The 13,219-nt window shown below is 42.5% G+C and overlaps 1 protein-coding gene across 1 annotated transcript in view; it reads left to right on the top strand.

The window, feature by feature from the left end:
- Window positions 1-13,219, top strand: part of LONP1 (lon peptidase 1, mitochondrial) — a 562,611-nt gene that overhangs the window by 6,995 nt on the left and 542,397 nt on the right. The window lies entirely within an intron of this gene.

The following is a 13,219-nucleotide window of genomic DNA, read 5'->3' as shown; positions in this document are numbered from 1 at the left end:
TTAAATAAAATCTTGCCCCACATATACAGTCCCCTCCAAGCTTAGTAATATACTGTATCCCATATACAGCCCTCCCAGCTTAGTAATATAAGGCAGTCCCTGGGTTACGTACAAGATAGGGTCCATAGGTTTGTTCTTAAGTTGAATTTGTATGTAAGTCGAAAGTGTATATTTTATCATTGTAGTTCTAGACAATTTTTTTTTTTGCCCCAGTGACAATCGGAGTTTCAAAATTTTTTTCTGTAATGGGACCAAGGATTATCAATAAAGCTTCATTACAGACACCTTGCAGCTGATCATTGCAGTGTGGGACTATAATAAAGCATTCAGAGAGCTTTACCAGAGGTCAAAGTGGGCAGAGGGGTCCGTCTTTAACTATGAGTTGTCTGTAAGTCGAGTGTCCTTAAGTAGGGGACCGCCTGTACTGTATCCCATATACATCCTCCCAGCTTAGTAATATACTGTATCCCATATACAGTTCCCCAGCTTAGTAATATACTGTATCCCATATACAGCCTCCCAGCTTAGTAATATACTGTATCCCATATACAGCTTCCCAGCTTAGTAATATACTGTACCCCATATACAGCCCCCCAGCTTAGTAATATACTGTATCCCATATACAGCCCCCCAGCTTAGTGATATACTGTATCCCATATACAGCCCCCTCCCAGCTTAGTAATATACTGTATCCCATATACAGGCCACCAGCCTAGTGATATACTGTATCCCATATACAGCCCCCTCCCAGGTTAGTAATATACTGTACCCCATATACAGCCCCCAGCTTAGTAATATACTGTACTCCATATACAGCTGCCCAGCTTAGTAATATACTGTATCCCATATACATCCTCCCAGCTTAGTAATATACTGCATCCCATATACAGCTTCCCAGCTTAGTAATATACTGTATCCCATATACAGCCCCCCAGCTTTGTAATATAATGTATCCCATATACAGCCCCCCAGCTTAGTGATATACTGTATCCCATATACAGCCCCCTCCCAGCTTAGTAATATACTGTATCCCATATACAGCCCCCCAGCTTAGTAATATACTGTATCCCATATACAGCCCCCCAGCTTAGTGATACACTGAATCCCATATACAGCCCCCAGCTTAGTAATATACTGTATCCCATATACAGCCCCAGCATAGTAATATACTGTACCCCATATACAGCATACAGCTTAGTAATATACTGTATCCCATACACAGCCCCCCAACTTAGTAATATACTGTATCCCATATACAGCCCCCCAGCTTAGTAATATACTGTATCCCATATACAGCCCCAGCTTAGTAATATACTGTATCCCATATACAGCCTCCCCAGCTTAGTAATATACTGTACCCCATATTTAGCATCCAGCTTAGTAATATACTGTACCCCATATACAGCATCCAGCTTAGAAATGTACTGTATCCCATATACAGTCCCCTCCCAGCTCGGTAATATACTGTACCCCATATACAGCCTCCAGCTCAGTAATATACTGTACCCCATATACAGCCTCCAGCTCAGTAATATGCTGAAATCTGGCCCCATATAAATATATAAAGCTCCCCCCTGGAGAAAAGAATCTGGCCTCATATAAATATATACAGCCTGATAAAGGGGGGTTGGGGATTGGGTTTCCTCAGTTCCTCTTGGTTTCAGTGGTTCTGTCCAGCCCCTTAGTCTGTGCTATTTACATAAGCACCTAATCCAGTCCTTCATATATCACAGGAATAACATACAACCCTCGCAGATATACAAAAAGACTTTACTAACAACATACATGTGACAAAGTAACTACATAAAATACAATACAAAATACATAGAGAACACAACTACACACAAACCTCTTTTCCTGGCCCCTTTTGGACCCAGTAATGTGTATGTATATACAATATATTCTAACACTACAGCAGCTCCTGGATATACCCTGAAGCAGAAGTCACATCCAGTACCTGACCGTATACATGTACATATAGAGACTCATGCACAATAGCATCTATATTTCTACTCCTCCAATACACGTGCAGGGCAGAGATCCACGTGTGAATGGGATACGGCTATAGGTTATACATATAGTTACGCTAATATATACACACTCACTGTAAACACTTAGCTATGTATATATGGTAAAACACATAACACCTGGAATATCTATAGGTACACGTATAAAGTCTACTATATTATTATAAGTACTATGTTATAATTACTCTTATAAAGTTATATACATACACAGAAAGCACACACAATATATGACCTGGTTCCTTAAAGAAATACAGGTAGTGACAGGTTCCTATAGAGCTCTAGTAACTATCTGACACCCTGCTTGTAGCTAAAAAATATTCCCCTGAGATTCCCATGTATTCAACTTTATAGTTTTATCTGGTAACTAAGCATGGCTACAGCGAGTCCAGGTGGGCGTGGCCTCCTCAGGCTGAATCCAGCAGCTTCTCCCCATCCTATCTCTGTATACTGCTATAATGTCATGTGACCAGGGTGACATCATCGCAGGTCCTATAGCTTTTGTAGCATTAGGAACTGTACACTAAGCATATATGTCATGAAATCACAGCATATTTTATCACATGAAATCACAGCAGCCTGCATGGAGAGGAGTAAAAGTCCATGGAGACTGCTGTGATTGTTTTATGTGGTCAGATATGTACATGGGGTACAGTTTTCATATTAAGTAGCTCAAGGACCTTTGATGATGTCACTCTGGTCACATGACAAACCCCCCCCCCCCCCCCCCCCCCGGCAAGATTATAACTGATTTTATGGGGATCTGAGGGGAACTACTTTTAGCTACAAGCAGGAGCTCTATAGGAACCTGCCACTAGCTGTATTTGTGAAAATAGTGGTGACGGGTTCCCTTTAACCCCTACGGGACACAGCATCTTTTGGCCTAAAGGACGCAGCCCCATTTTTCAAATCTGGCCTGTGTCACTATAAGTGGTTATAGCGTGGGAACGCTGTGAGATATCCAGGGGATTTTGAGATTGTTTTCTCGTGACACATTGTACTTCAAATTAGTTTAAAAATTTGGATGAAATCTTTTGCGTTTAGTTATGAAAAAAAACAAAATTTGGCAAAAATTTTGAAAAATTCTTTATTTTCAACGTTCTAAATTCTCTACTTTTGATTCAGAAAGTCATAGCACCCAAATAAATTCATAACTTACATTTCCCAAATGTCTGCTTTATGTTGGCATGGTTTTTTAAGATTCCACATATTTTACTAGAATGTTATGAGGCTCAGAATTTGGGTGCCATTTTTCACATTTTTTGTAAAATCGCCAAAACCTGTATTTAGATGGACCTGCTCAACTTCTAATTGACACTGAGAGGCCTAAATAATAGCGAGACTCGTAAATTACCCCATTGTGGAAACTACACCCCTCAACATATGAAAAACCACTTTTAAGAAGTTTGTTAACCCTTTACGTGTTTTATAGGGGTTAAAACAAAATGGAGGTGGAGTCTGCAAATTGTAATATTTTTTCACAATACACTCATTTTGGGTGGAAAATTTTACATTTCTAATGGATAAAATGAAAAAAGGCTCCACAAAGTTTGATACGCAATTTCTCCCGAGTACACCGATACCCTACATGTGGTGGTAACCTGCTGTATGGGCGCACGGCCGGGCATAGAAGGGAAGGAGGCGCCATCCAAATCAGATTTGCTATGTCACATTGTACAGGCTATAATTTTTTTCTTTTTTTTATTGTGCACCTATAGGGGCTTATTTCTTTTGCCACATGAGATGCACTTTTCTAATACATAATTTTGGGGCATCTATAGCTAATTGGTGAGATTTAATTAACTCTTTGTTGGTGGAGGAAATGAAAATCATCAATTTTTAGGAAAATTTTTATGTGTTTTTTTTTTTGGCCGTTAACCATACCATGAAAATAGTATATTATTTTTATTCTTTGGGTCGCCACGTTTATGAAAATACTTCATTTATATATATTTTTTTATTTTTTCCCATTTTTACTGTATAAAAAGTAATTTGGCAAAATTGTTGTTAATTTTAGCATCACCGTCTTTCATATGCATAACTTTTTTATTTTTCACCTCAAAAATCTGTTTAAGGGCTTATTTTTTGCAAGAATGATAGCTCTTTTTAGTGGTCTTATTTTAGATTGCGTAACTTTTTAAAATCACTTTTTTAGAGCATTTTTAAAGGGCATTAATAAAAAATCATCTTTAGCAGAGAGAGTTTTTTTAGGTTGTTTTTTACGGGGTTCACTTTGCGGATCTAATAACGATTCTGTTTTATTATACAGATTGTTACGGACGCAGGGATACCAAATATGTGGGGGTTTTGTGTATTTTATTCAATTGTACTGAATAAAAACTAATTTGGAGAAAATCTTATTCATTTTAGCATCACCATCTTTTTATATGCATAACTTTTTTATTTTTTGGCAGATAAATCTTGTTAGGGGCTTATTTTTTGCGAGAACAGTTGTTCTTTTTAGTGGGCTTATTTTGGAGTGCATAACATTTTTTAAATCACTTTTTAGAGCATTTTTTATAGGGTATTAATTAAAAATTATCTTTTTTCGGAATGTTTTTTGCGTTTTTTTCCTCCGGCGTTTACCGTGCGGGTCCAGTAACGATTCTGTTTTATTATGCAGATTGTTACGGACGCGGCAATACCAAATATGCGGGGTTTTTTTGTGTTTTTATGTTTTTTATACTTTATTAAGTTTTTTTATGGGAAAGTGACATTTTAGGGGCTTATATTTTTATGTATTAATTTTTTATTTATTATAATGTGTAGTGTTAACTGTTTTTGCATATTTTTACTTATACATACTTGAACTTAAACCAGTGATGCTCTGATCACTGGTTTAAGTTCAATACACTGCTCTACAATACTATTTTATTGTAGAGCAGTGTAAACTGTCTGAGCAAGCTTGCGCATGCTCAGACAGTTTACAGCCAGACCCGGAAGGGGTCTGGCTGCCATGGAGACCGGGCAGCTCCGGGGCACATGCCAGTCCTCGGAGCTGCCCGGAAGAGGATCGGATCCCCCGGTAAGCGGCACGGGGGATCCGATCCACAGCGCTAACACCGTTACACGCCGCGGTCATGTTTGACTGCGGCGTGTAAGGGGTTAACACCCGCGATCGGAGCCGGCTCCGATCGCGGGTGTTAGCGCAGGCTGTCAGCTGTACTAGACAGCTGACAGCCGCTGCTTCTGGTACCGGCTCCGTTCGTGAGCCGGTGCCAGAAGCAGGACGTTATAGAACGTCCCCGTGCGCTAAGCATCTAGCCCCGGGGACGTACTATAACGTCCAGGTGCGCCTAGGGGTTAAGTTCCTTAAGTGCTAGTCGTCCAGGTGGGGGCCAGGAAGCAAGAGAGCTTGATTTCTGCTTCTTCCACCTTAAATATCCTTTTGTGTAGTCCCTGCCCACCCCCTTATAACTCCACCCTAAGACCCTCTCAGGATAGACCCCAGTGTGTGCAGGGAATCTCACACCTGGTTCATGGTGGCTTCTTACTGTTCAAAGCCTTTTGATATGTTAATGACCCAATGGCTTCAGTACACACTGACATCTCACCACAGAATATCAGTGGCTGCTTTCAGTATATACTGTATCCATTTACACTATATGTAATATATATAATAATAGAGCAGAGGGTCCAGTTATGAATAATGTTCCCCTGTAACACAGCCCCCCAGTATAAAATTATTTTGGCCCCATATAATATATACAACACCCCCCCCCCCCCCAGTATAAAACAATCATAGCCCCAAATAATATATATAGCATCCCCCCTAGTATAAAATAATTATAGCCCCAAATAATATATATAGCATCCCCCCCTGTATAAAATAATTCTAGACCCAAATAATATATATAGCATCCCCCCTAGTATAAAATAATTATAGCCCCAAATAATATTGTCATGACTCGCAAATTGTACTGATGAGATCAGGTTTCAGGCTTCTTGCTGGGAAACCACACCCAGAGCTGCCTGTGATTGACAGCTGCATTTCTGATCCTGGGAAAGCTGGGTGTGCCTCTGAACTCGTTTTGCCTGCAGCTGCGGTTTGAGTGATGGACGGCTGAGCCAGTCAGAGCTGGAGGCAGTGTCCATTACTGCCTTATATTCTGCTCAGCCCCTTCATTTGGTGCTCGTTATTGCAGTCTTTCTGTGTATCTAGTGCTCTTGCTATTGTGTTTCTGGCTATTCTGTGTACTGACTTCTGCTTTGCCTACTGACCATTCTATTTGCTATACGAATCTGTACCTTTGCCGCCATCTTGGTTTTGACCCGGTTTGTTTGACTCCGCTTGTCTGTCTGTATCTGTTGTTTGTCCCTCAGTATCGTTTATCTCCTTGTGTGACCCCACCTTCCTGTCTGTCTAGTGTCGGTTTCTGTTACCAGTGTGAACACTGACCTATATCAGTATCCCGGTTACCTGTCCGCTCCACCATCCAGCAGCTGCCAGACAAAGTAGGTTTTCCCTGTCATCTTGTAGGGTCACTCAGGGACCATCAGTTAGGTTCCTGATAGTGGGTTCGCCCTTACCAGGGCGGTTTATCTGCTTTAGGCAGGGCCTTAGTCCGCAGGGACGTCGCAGGGTGAGTTCGCCACCACCTACCTAGTCTGACAGCTAGCGCCAAGCCTGGTTGTGGTTGCGCGGTTGCTGGACAGGTGCATGACAAATATATATAGCATCACCCCCAGTATAAAATAATTATAGTTCCAAATAATATATATAGCATCCCCCCCAGTATAAAATAATTATAGCCCCAAATAATATATATAGCATCCCCCCTAGTATAAAATAATTATAGCCCCAAATAATTTATATAGCATCACCCCCAGTATAAAATAATTATAGTTCCAAATAATGTAGATAAATGTAAAGTTATGCACTTGGGCCATGGAAACAAAAAGTATAATTATGTTCTAAACGGTCAATTACTTAGTAAAACTGAAGCTGAAAAGGACTTGGTGGATGGTAAACTTAATTTTAGTGACCAGAGCCAGGCGGCTGCTGCTAAAGCAAATAAAATAATGGGATGTATCAAGAGAGGAATAGATTCTCATGATAAAGACATAGTTTTGCCCTTATACAAATCCCTGGTCAGACCACACATGGAATATTGTGTACAGTTTTGGGCACCAGTGTATAAAAAGGATATAATAGAGCTGGAACGGGTGCAGAGGAGAGCAACCAGGATTATTAGGGGAATGGGGGGATTAGAATACACTGACAGATTACAAAATTTGGGATTATTCAGTTTAGAAAAAAGACGACTGAGGGGAGACCTCATTACAATGTACAAATACCTGAACGGACAGTACAAGGATCTCTCCAAAGATCTTTTTATACCTAGGCCTGTGACCAGGACAAGGGGGCATCCTCTACGCCTAGAGGAGAGGCGATTTTACCATCACCATAGACAAAGGTTCTTTACTGTAAGAGCAGTGAGACTGTGGAACTCTCTGCCGCAGGAGGTTGTTATGGCCGACTCTATGTACATGTTCAAGAGAGGCCTGGATGACTTTCTGGAGAGAAAAAATATCACGGGTTATGGGGATAAAACATTTATTTAATTCTTGAAGGTTGGACTTGATGGACTTGCGTCTCCTTCCAGCCTTATATACTATGATATATATAGCATCCCCCCCAGTATAAAATAATTATAGCCCCAAATAATATATATAGCATCCCCCCAGTATAAAATAATTATAGCAACAAATAATATATATAGCATCCCCCCAGTATAAAATAATTATAGGCCCAAATAATATATATAGCATCCCCCCCCCAGTATAAAATAATTATAGCCCCAAATAATATATATAGCATCCCCCCCCTGTATAAAATAATTATGGCCCCATATGAGAGATATAGCACCCCACCCCAGTATAAAATAATTATGGCCCGATATGATATATATAGCATTCCCCCCCCAGTATAAAATAATTATGGGCCCATATGATATATAAAGCATTCTCCCCACCCCCAGTATTAAATGTTTTCTAGCCCCATAAAATACATACAGTACGTAACATGACACCTCCCCACCCACTTATCAGCCACATTTAATTAATGAAAGTACTTGAAAAATAATAAAATCATGCTCATCTGCAGGCAGCTGCACCCTCGGCACGCGGCTCCCGTCTTCCCGCAGCTCAGTGACACAGGTGGCGTGACGTCATGATTCCTGTGTCACTGCTTAGAACGGAATTTGGCTGGTGGGCGATTCGGGCGTTAATGGGCGCCCGAATCACCCACTTTAGAGCGGCAAATTCGCTGCTCTTTAAAGGGATCCGCATTCTGCCGCCTGAGAAAATCTCTCCTCATGGCAGATGCGGCCCTGGATGTACTGGTTTGGTTTTTTTACTGGTTTGGTTTTAATCCCACATCATGTCATAAGACTTATTGTAGGTCAAGCTGGATGTCAAACAAGGCATAGTTTTCCTTTTCTTATACATGAAAGCTTATTTGCATATCAGCGTTATCAGCGTTAATGGCTATAAGTCTCCACATGCCTACAAGGCAGACTTAATTGGCTGTCTCCGTACGGCAAACTCTATCTGTCCAATAAGGAGAGGAGTTCAGACACACTCGTCTCACTCTACCCCGGGAAAACAAGTGTGAGCTTTGTTGATGTGAATTATTTGGGAGGTTTTGCAGTAGACTCTTTATAGTCAGGAGAGCCCGATGTATAGTCATTGGCCAGACTGGCAAATGGCGCTTGAGGAAACAAGCCCAACTGGAGGCTGCACAGGAGGAGCAAAGAAAAGATTGGGAGACCTTAAAAGAAATTATGCAGAAACTGACCAGTGTTGCTGGACAAATCTAGGGTAATCCTGAGGCTACTCATACCTTCATAGGGGCATGCCACTTTCTACAGAAGATGATAGCAGCAGACAATGTGGAAGCCTGCATGATCATGTATGAAAAAAAAACGGATGAGCTAGAGGGATGGCCAAAGGAACAGTGGACAATACTTAAAGCACTTTTCCTTTCACGTGAACCCCAGAAGGCATACTTTGACCTGGAAAATTGGAATGCAATGAACTATCATAATCTCAAAAAGGAGATCCCAATTCATCTTGGAGTTACCATCTCTGTCCTGGTAAAATGTGTGCACAACTGGGTCTACAGCATGGACAAACCTCCACTTTCTCTGATGCGCAACCTCATCCGCCTGAGCAATAAGTGGTTGCTGTTGGAGATTCTGATAGGTAATTAGATCGTGGAACGAATTGTAATGGACCAGTACTTGAGGTCCTTTTCTGTATCCTTGTGCAAATGGGTGAGCCATGGAGACCCCAAAAATGCTGACCAGATGGTGGAGATGTTAGAGAGAAACATAGCAGCTGAGGAACTCATGAGTCTGCCACGGCATCCCCTCACCCTACAGTGGAGAATTACAGGACTACCTGGTAAGACTTTACTTAGAGAAGCGGGGAGTGGCAGATCTGATATTAGGCAGTGAAAAAATGGAAAGACTGAGGGCCTGGCTCTCGAGGCTGGAAAATCACGGGAGGTAGGTCCATGGCATATAAGAGACTCAGTAAAGACTGAATGTATGAAGTACCTATGTAATGTGATGCCTCCTACATAAACCGTTTATCTCTGTATCCTCAGATATTCAGGCAGTCTGATCACCCTAGTAACTGACTTGGTTAACCTGTGCACGCTCCACGTCCGATATATCGGATACTGAGAGCAGTGACTTAGCCCTCAGCATCTGATATATAGGACGCAAGTGCATCCTGAATTTGAGACATTACTCTGTTGCGAAACAGGGTGACACATCAGTGGGAGATGTCGTCATCTGATTGGTCCTTTGACGTTGATCGCAGCCATTGGCCAGTCAAATCTGTCACGCTGGGGGGCAGATTTTACTAGACCCACACTCTCCAACATTGCAATTTTGTATTTGGTGGTGTTGGAGAGAGTTGGGCTAGTGATCTGTTCCTTTACTGTATGGTAAAACACACAATTACCCCAGCCCCCATTGTCCGTTTTCCATATCCCCCACACTAGCCATCTATTAGAAGTAGTAGCGTGGAGGAGTAGTAGTAGTAGCGTGGAAGAGTAGGCATTCTGCAGAGGTATATAGTTATATGGCCTCTGATACAAAGTCTGCTAGTGAGGACAAGTGTCTGTTTTATTTGTCCACCTCGTCCTCCCAAAGTGACTCAGAGGATCCCCCGAGAAGGCGCCTTCGGAGTAGTGCTGAAGTGCCTGGGACTTCTGACCCCACATGGGTGACTCCCACTAACTATGCCACTCTGGTCCTTGATTTCACTGGCAGTCCTAGGATACGCAGAGACACATAGCAGGGCTCAGACCAGTGGACTTTTTTAAGTTCTCTTTTAGTGAGGACCTAATTGGTCAGATTTTATCCAATACCAAGTCCCTGGTACATTTCAAAGGGGAGACTTAAAGAGTAACCGTCATTTTAAAAAAAACTTTCTATATGTTGTAGGACATGGAATTTAAAGCCTTTTTATAATTGGATTGGTTACCCTAATCTTGCTCTTTGCACCTGTATACAGTAGTTTTCTCCCTGTTATCGGCCTCTCTCAGCAGTCTCTCAGATAGCTGTTGCTATACTCTCTCCATAGTCTCAGTGTTGAAGACGGAGTGAGAATTTACATATTAGCCACGCCCCCTTTCTCCACTCTCCACTGCTGCCTTCCTGTCCCCAGCCACAGTGCAAGCACTGAAATAAATCCTGGCAGAGTTTCAGTGTAGATTCTCCCAGCCTAAATCCTGCTCCTGTCTGCTCCCCACAAACCATCTAGGTGAGCTCACTCCTGTGCTGCTAAGAGCCTTGTTCACTTAAAATAATAAAACAAATGGCACATAAACTAATTTCTCACCAGCACCATTGCCCAGCTCAATATACATAGAACCAATCCAGTCAGAAATTTGACACATATGTGTGTGTGTTGCATTGTTTGTAAATCTTGTCAGAAAACTGCCCAGAACACGCTCCAGTCACTGCTCCCAGCAAGTGATCGATCCAGGGAGTATGTAATCCAGCAAATGCTCTTCTACTGAACTGGAGTCAGTATTATTTGGCACACATATATAGCACTGGATATTGTTTTTACACATTCCCTGATGCCCAACAAGAGCAGTAAAACACTTACTGAATTGCATTACTGCCAGTAAAGTACCTGAAGGTATATATAGTAACTGTTCTTCTGCTCCCAACATCAGGGACTTCAGCCCTGCACTGCAGGAAGCTGTGACTAAATAATATTTGGGAGATATTTATATGTATAGATTTATAGAAATAAAAATATACCTCATGGTTTGCTGGGAAGTTTTTTGAATATAATATTTTTGCCATATCTTTCAATGTTTCTCTATAACTTCCTTGAATCCCCTCCATTGTGAATTAAAGTTAGTGATCAATCTCGCTGCCTCCTTTTACTTTGGTCTACTTACCAATAGAGAATACCGAGTTACAGGTAACACTGCGGTTGGTGTTAACTCGCTGATCTCTGGTGGCTTAAATGTGCGATCAGCACATTGTAATACATGAGGAGGAAAATTCCCATATACTTGCATACTGTAGTATGGCAGTATACACTCACCGGCCACTTTATTAGGTACACCTGTCCAACTGCTCGTTAACACTTAATTTGTAATCAGACAATCACATGGCGGCAACTCAGTGCATTTAGGCATGTAGACATGGTCAAGACAATCTCCTGCAGTTCAAACCGAGCATCAGTATGGGGAAGAAAGGTGATTTGAGTGCCTTTGAACGTGGCATGGTTGTTGGTGCCAGAAGGGCTGGTCTGAGTATTTCAGAAACTGCTGATCCACTGGGATTTTTGCGCACAACCATCTCTAGGGTTTACAGAGAATGGTCCGAAATGGCTCTGTGGGCGGAAATGCCTTGTTGATGCCAGAGGTCAGAGGAGAATGGGCAGACTGGTTCGAGCTGATAGAAAGGCAACAGTGACCCAAATCGCCACCCGTTACAACCAAGGTAGGCAGAAGAGCATCTCTGAACGCACAGTATGTCGAACTTTGAGGCAGATGGGCTACAGCAGCAGAAGACCACACCGGGTGCCACTCCTTTCAGCTAAGAACAGGAAACTGAGGCTACAATTTGCACAATCTCATCGAAATTGGACAGTAGAAGATTGGAAAAACGTTGCCTGGTCTGATGAGTCTCGATTTCTGCTGCGACATTCGGATGGTAGGGTCAGAATTTGGCGTCAACAACATGAAAGCATGGATCCATCCTGCCTTGTATCAACGGTTCAGGCTGGTGGTGGTGGTGTCATGGTGTGGGGAATATTTTCTTGGCACTCTTTGGGCCCCTTGGTACCAAAGACTTGGTACTTGGCATCGTTGCAACGCCACAGCCTACCTGAGTATTGTTGCTGACCATGTCCATCCCTTTATGACCACAATGTACCCAACATCTGATGGCTACTTTCAGCAGGATAATGCGCCATGTCATAAAGCTGGAATCATCTCAGACTGGTTTCTTGAACATGACAATGAGTTCACTGTACTCAAATGGCCTCCACAGTCACCAGATCTCAATCCAATAGAGCATATTTGGGATGTGGTGGAACGGGAGATTCGCATCATGGATGTGCAGCCGACAAATCTGTGGCAACTGTGTGATGCCATCATGTCAATATGGACCAAAATCTCTGAGGGATGCTTCCAGTACCTTGTTGAATCTATGCCACGAAGAATTGAGGCAGTTCTGAAGGCAAAAGGGGGTCCAACCCGTTACTAGCATGGTGTACCTAATAAAGTGGCCGGTGAGTGTATACATATATATGCAACATCCTCCACCGGGGCCTAGCCTTTTCTTGGGGCCTGGAGTCAGCCGGGGGCCCGCAGTACCTGAGTGGCTGGCGGTTGCGTGGTGGATAGGGTGCCTGTGATGGTGACAGCCGTAGTAGCAGGGACCAGACGGAGGCAGACGTTGAACAAAAACAACTTACAGTTCTTTATTGGAACTGCCTTAACAGAATGGAGGAATGCTGGAGATGTAGTTGGAGGGAGCCACAGGATGGATCATAAGCCTGGATGCAATGGCAGGCTGGGAGATAGCTGTGTCCTAGTAGGAAGCTTCAGCGTGTCCTGGGTTGCTTCAGATATCACCCTTGAAGGTAGGATAATATCCCTTTCCTCACTCACTAACTCACTACACTCAGGCAGGGAGCTGGGCTCACCTGCT

The sequence above is a fragment of the Engystomops pustulosus genome, chromosome 1 (genome assembly GCF_040894005.1).
Source record: "Engystomops pustulosus chromosome 1, aEngPut4.maternal, whole genome shotgun sequence".
In the NCBI taxonomy this organism is placed as follows: Eukaryota; Metazoa; Chordata; class Amphibia; order Anura; family Leptodactylidae; genus Engystomops; species Engystomops pustulosus.
This window is presented reverse-complemented; position numbering and strand designations above follow the sequence as displayed.